The following is a 7,084-nucleotide window of genomic DNA, read 5'->3' as shown; positions in this document are numbered from 1 at the left end:
AAACCTCAGCAGACTCGCTGGTGTGCAGCTTTCCACAATTATTAATTTTTTTTTAATTTGCTACAGGTCATGTGCACTCACCAGAGAGACAGAGAGAGAGAGAGTGAGAAAGCAAGCCATGAGATCAAGGACTCAAACCACAGTCGGCTATGTGGGAGTCCTGCGCCTTATCCACCACTCCACCTACTTGCCCCTTTCTCCTGCCTCTCTAATTTACTTTGATTATCTCACCTTGAAACTATGCTCTCTGTCCACTGTGTGCTGATTATTTTAACTTTCTTTACTGAAGGTTAACTCCTGCTTTAGGGTTTTTACACACTTTCTCCTTTTCCTGAAATGCTCTTCCCACTGACATGCTTAAGAGTGGTTTTATCTCATCATTTTGATATCAGATTAGAAATTCCCCTCAGAAAAGCTTCCATGTCCACCTCACTAGTGTTAGTCACATATGCACTACTCCACTTCACTTTTCTGAGAATTAGTTATCATTCTCTGATAGTTATTTTTGGTTTTATACATTGCTTGCCTCCTGCACTAACATGCAAACTTTGTGAGGTAAGGAGACTATATTGACTTATTCATCACTCTATACCTTGCTTCAAGAAAATCATGTGAAACTTCATACAAACTCAGCAAATATTCTTCAATATATGAATGAATGTAGTAACTACTGAATATAGAGTCATTAATAAAACTAGACACCTGTTGCACATACACATTTTTATTTAAAATAAATCTTGATTTAAATGTATTTTGTTTGAATATTGTAACTGATCCTTAATTATTGTCATACATATCACATTTTTTTAAAACAAGAAAGCAGAAGAGTAAATCATGTAATGATGCTAGTCCTACCCTTCACCTCAAGGAAGGTGGTTTAAAACAGCTTCATTGTCTTTCTAGTGACAACTTTTTCACAAGAGAATCTATGAAAAAATAAACATCTTTGTATGTGGAAACCCAATCTTTAAGAAAACTGCTAAAATATTCTCCCATAATTAAGAAAATAGGTCTATAGGCGTCAGCAGTTGGCATGGAGGTTAAGGCAACTGGATCCCACATGGCTAACTGTGAGGTTTGAATCCCAGACTTGGGGGTTTGAAAAACACTCTGGGCATGTGTGCCTGCATGATCAAAATCCCAAGAGGAGTATAGAAAAGAAGATATTGGCATGGCCATACCCATGGAGGATGCTTTCTCTCTCTCTCTGTCTCTCTCTGGTGAGCACATACACCTTACAGTAAGTTAAAAGGAAAAAAGAAAAGAAGAAGGAAGGAAAAAAGAAAGGTAATGGGTCTACTTAGTTGTTCTAGTTCTATACAGTATACACAACTTAAAGAACAAGACGTTTGATTCTAAGATACCTTGATTTAACCAGAAGTTAATAATTTTACTCCTCCAAAAAATTACAGAAGTAATGGATACTTTTGGCAAATTGGTGACTGCCTTATTAAGTAGCACACTAATTAGCTGAGCCTGCCTTTGCTTATCTAAGAACATTGGCACCATGCAAACTGGGTGGATTTTTAACTCTTAACATATTTAAATTTATTTATCCTCCTCCCTCACTTTTTTTTTCTGAGAGGTTTTTGCCATGGGGCACGTGCACTCACCAGACAGAGAGAGACAGAGAGACAGAAAGTGAGAAGTCCCTCCCCAGGGGAGATGGCCACACCACAATCCCTTCTCCTCCGTTCTCCTCTCAGGATCATGGGCATGCACCCACACACGCCTGGCATGAGTTTTAAGCCACCAGATCCGGGACTCAAACTGCGGTTGACTACATGGAAGTCCAGTGACATAGCCTTTACACTAACTGCTTGTCCCCCTACACACACACTTCTTTATTTATATTCACTAGCAAATATTTTTTAAACACTTATTATATATATTATGTGTTACAGGACATGTTTGCTCAACAGAGGGAGATAGAAAATGAGAAATAATCCTCAGTGGGGATGGCTATACCTAAATCCCCTCTTCTCCAGTCCGCTCCTGGGGCATTGAGTATACATAAAGCCCTGCCTGGTGTGATTTTCAAGCTGCTGGGTGTGGGACACGAACAGTGCAGTTGGGCATGTGGGATCCAGCAACTTAACTTCTCTCCCAGCTGCTTACTGAAAAACTCTAACTCTTCTTTATATTTATTCAATAATATTTATTGAATTTATTACTCTGCTATTGTGTTGCTGGAAAAGTGATGGAACATTTTTGCATAGAAATATATGTCATGACTTTTCTGACAACCCAGTAATTTTAGGAATGTTCTAATCACTGGCTTTCCAACATGAATGAGTAAACATCATCCTTCCCTTGCCAAAGACTGCAGCCCTTTAAGGAAAACAGAAGATAAAGTCAGGAAATAATTATTTATTAATTGATTGATTTTGGGGAGACTTTTTGCCATAGGAAATATGTACTCATTGGAGACAGAGAGAGAGAGAGAGAGAAAGAGAGAGAGAGAGAGAGAATGAAAAGTCCACCCCATCAGGGGGTACAGCCACATTGCACTCACTTCTCCATTCTCTTCCTGGGATTTTGTGTATGCACACACATGTGCTCAGCATGAGTTTCAAGCCACCAGGTCCAGGATTCAAACCATGGTTGACCATGTGGAAGTTCAGAGTCTTAACTACTACACCACCTGCTGCCCACAGGGAATATTTATTTTTAAACAATATTGTGATCATAAATACTAAGGCTATAGCTATGAGGTAGAACTGGGAAATAACTGAAGGGAATACTAGAGAAAAGTATCAGACGAGACTTTACTGAGGAGGTGAAGGTTCACCTGAAAATGAAAAGTATGAAAGGGAGCCAGTCAACAAAGCCTTTGGTAAATGTCACTTCAGCAGAGAGAAGAGGATGAAAAAAGGCATGAACTGAGAAAAGCTGAGATTATTAACAATACTGCTTTAAAAAAAAAAAAAGTGTCGTAGGATTCTAGAACCTTGGGGGATGGACCGCAAACTGCAATGTTATGGCACACTGAGATTTGGGCAAGCCCTGATATTGGAAGACATTCTAGTATCTTGAAATAATCTGTATGCTTTAAATGTTGCCTCTGACTTCTGTGTGCCCAATGGGTTAGTATGAATGGGAGCGTAGGATCTTACTGACCTTGAAGGAAAGATTAGTTCTTAGCATGTAATCTAGTAACCATGCAGGGCAACTTGTTTCATTCACCGTTTCCTCATGGCAGTTTTTACTTCTGCATTTCTCAAGGTGAAGATCAAGGGATTTAACATGAGTTCAACAACGGTGAAGGGTGCAGCTATCACCTTGTCTATGGGGTAAGTAACCACAGGCCTCAGGTACAGGAAAATACACAAAGAACAATACGACCACTGTGAGGTGGGAACCAGATGTGGAGGGTTTTACACCACCCCTCAGAGCTGTATGATTTCAGAGAACAAAGGATGCCCATATAGGAGACAATGAGGATAAGGAAGATGGCCACACACCTGAGGATGACCAAGAGACACAGGGTGTGGATGTCCAAGCAGGCAAGTTTCAACAGAAACAAATCACGCATAAAGTGATCAATGACATTGGAGCCACAGAAAGGTATTTGGCACATGAAGAGAAGCTGTACTATGGCATGCAGGGATCTCCCCATCAAAGTGCCTACTACCATCAGGCAGCACACCCGAGGGCTCATGATGGCCATTTAGTGCAGGGGCTTACAGATGGCCATGTAGTGGTCATAGGCCATCACGATGAGCAGGCTGATGCCCATGCCACCAAAGATGTGTTCTGCAAAGTGTTGGGTCATGCAGCCTTCCAGGGAGATGGTTGTGCTCTAACAGAGGGAGTCCACAATCACCTTGGGGGCGATGATAGAAGAGTAGGTGACATCAGGAACCAGAAGTTAGCATAATGGCTATGTCGCTGGACTCCCACGTAGTCGACCGTGGTTCACGTCCCGGACCCGGTGGCTTAAGACTTATGCCGGGCGCTTGTGTGTGCGTGCCCAAGATCCCAAGAGGAGAATGTGGAGGAGAAGGGATTGTGGCATGACCATCCCCCTTGGGGGGTGATTTCTCGCTTTCTATCTCTATGTCTCTGTCTGTCTGGCGAGTACACGCGCCCTATAGCGAAAACCTCTCCAAAAAAAAAAAAAAGAGTAGGTGACATCCATGAGGGACAAGGACGTGGAGAGGGCTTTGCTCTATCCTTCAGAGCCATGGGATTTCAGAAAGCTCAAGATACCTACATAGGAGATAAGTAGCATGGAGAAAATAAGCAATCACATGGCAACACTGTGGACTGCCATCACCATTCCCAGCCTGTAGGTGTCTCTGCAGGTAAGTTTCAACAATGGGAAGAGATCACACATGAAGTGGTTGATGGCATTGGGACCACAGAAGGGAAAGTTGACCATGAAAAGAATCTGCACGGTGGCATGCAGGATGCCTCCAATCCAAGCTGCCACCACCAAGACATGACAGAGCCCCTGTCTCATTATAGTCATGTAGTGGAGGGGTTTGTAGATGGCCAAGTAGTGGTCATAGGCCATGACAATGAGGAGGATGATCTCTGATTCTCCCAGGAGGTGCTCCGCAAAGAGCTGAGTGAGGCAGCCCTTAAAGGAGATGATTCTCTTCTGGTAGAGCAGGTCGATGATCATTATGGAGGTGGTGACACAAGTGTAAGAGACATCTATGAAGGACAAGTAAGGGTGGTGCTGAGGGAGGGAGATAGTGATGTTGATGAGCAGATTAACCAGCACAGTAAATAGGAAAATGAGCAAAAAGACAATGATTAATATTTTCTGCAAGTGTGGATTCTGTGAGTCCCAGGGAAACAAATTCAGTCATGTTGTTGAGAAGCATGGATTGATTCATTCAGGTTGTAACACCTTGTGGGGGCCTGAATCCTATATAAATAATTTTAAAATGTCATTCATTAGTTTTTTTTTTTTTTGGAGAGTTTTTTTTTTTTTAATTGGATGCTTGTGCTTTCCAGAAAGACAGAGAGAGACAGAGAGATAGAAAGTGAGAAATCACCCCCCAGAGGGGATGGCCACACCACAATCCCTTCTCCTCTATTCTCCTCTCGGGATCTTGGGCATACACACACACACGCCTGACGTGAGTTTAAGACACCAGGTCCGGGACTCGAACCGTGGTTGACTATATGGGAGTCCAGTGACATAGCCATTATACTAACTGCTGATCCCAGTTAATTAGTTATAACATGATTACAGTCTGAATGTCATTGTACCAAGGTTGGTAGTCACTGTAATTGTAGAGCGTGTCCTTGGCATCTCTTGCCCCAGTAATTCTTTTACTATTTTACTTAATTCATGATGCTTTCTATCTCATCTGATGCCTAGCAATTGTCACCTCTAAAACAGCCACTGTCAACAATTAATGTGTAATGTATTGAGTGAATACTGCGCTAAAAACATGAGATCTGGATTTTTCCTACATGAGCGTGGGCGTCTGCCCCCCCTCCAGGCTTGGTTCTATCTATGGAGAAAGTGGAAAGAATGAGACAAAGAGATAGAGTGGAAATGGACACAGGCAGCCTGAATCTAGGTAGCCCAAGCAACTTGTGCTGCGACTTGAGCTACTCAGACAAACTGGGCGTCTATTTATAGTACAAGGAGACATTACACATGTATATTTCACTACACTTCATGGATTTGTTGCCAGGTTACAGACAATAAGCAGGTAACAAATCTATAAGGGCTTAGTCATACTGGGCTAGGTGTATCCCTTGGTGATAATCCCATCAAGAGAAAGTCTCATTGTCTTCTAATGCAGAGAAATCTAGCTGAAGGTGTGGGGAATAAGGCTAAAGAACTTGTCCATAAGGAGTGCACCATTACACCCAGAGAAGGCTAAAGAACCTTTTAGATTCAGAGCAGAGATTGGACTTTGCTAATTGGGGTCAAGATGTTTATTGGAGTTTGCTAATTGGGGTCAAGATGTTTCTTGAAGTCCATCAGATATGTCTTTTGGAAAGCCCTTAGCAATTTCCACCCTTTACTTTGCAGTGAAGGTCAAGGAAAGGACAAGTTATAAGGTTCTGTCAAAGCCCAAAAGGACAGGTGATGTTTGCTCAGAGCATGTCCCCATACCTCAGGGTCTCTCTCTAAATCTGTCCCCACACATGAGTCCCTAAAACTCAATAAGCTTATACTGTGTTTCTCTAATTAGAACAAGTATTTTTAAATTACTATTTCAAATTGTTTTACCTCTAGTAAAACTACACAATGGAGGGATCAGTGGATGGCATAATGCTATGTCACTAAACTCCCATGTAGTTGACCAAGATTCAAGTCTCAGACATAGCAGCTTAAACCTCACAACTGGTGAGTGTTCTTGTATGCCCATGATCCTGAGAAAAGGGACTGTGATATGCCCATCACTCCTGTGTGTGTGTGTGTGTGTGTCTATGTGTGTGATTTCTCATAGATATTCTTAGTTATCTAGCTAAAACATTATTAGTCCAGTATGATAAACTATGGATGTTACAATAACTACAAGCTCTGATGGGCAGTTCTAATTATCTCTGACATGTTTAAAGGAGAAAAAAATTTATTTATTACTTCTTTTCAAAACATTGGGTTCCTAATGGGGGAAAGAGATAAAGAAGGTTGTGAGGTGAGGGGCAGTTAAAAGAGAAAAGTAAATAAAAAAATGATAAGAAAGAGAGATACATGCATTCCTTCAGGTAAATACACAGACGGCCTCCCTGAAAACTACATTTATTAAATCAAAACATTGTAGAAAGTAAATTCATAGCCAAACTATGAACAAATACTAAAGCAAGATAATACAATTTTATTTTCTTTATTTAAAATAGCAAAGAGAAAAGTTGGGAATATGAAGATAGGAAAGTGGAATGTAGACAAGATATATGCATTCATTGAGATCAAAACATACTCAGAGTTTTCAATGAATTCATCAATTATTTACTAACACTACTCTGGGCCTCCATCTTTTTTTATTTTTATTTATTTATTTATTTAAATTTTTTTTGGAGAGATTTTCGCTAAAGGTCGCGTGCGCTCGCCAGACAGACAGAGAGAGACATAGAGACAGAAAGCGAGAAATCACCCCCCGGGGGGGTG

The sequence above is a fragment of the Tupaia chinensis genome, unplaced genomic scaffold (genome assembly GCF_000334495.1).
Source record: "Tupaia chinensis unplaced genomic scaffold, TupChi_1.0 Scaffold143661_1, whole genome shotgun sequence".
NCBI classification, from domain to species: Eukaryota; Metazoa; Chordata; class Mammalia; order Scandentia; family Tupaiidae; genus Tupaia; species Tupaia belangeri.
Note: the sequence above shows the minus strand (reverse complement) of the source record.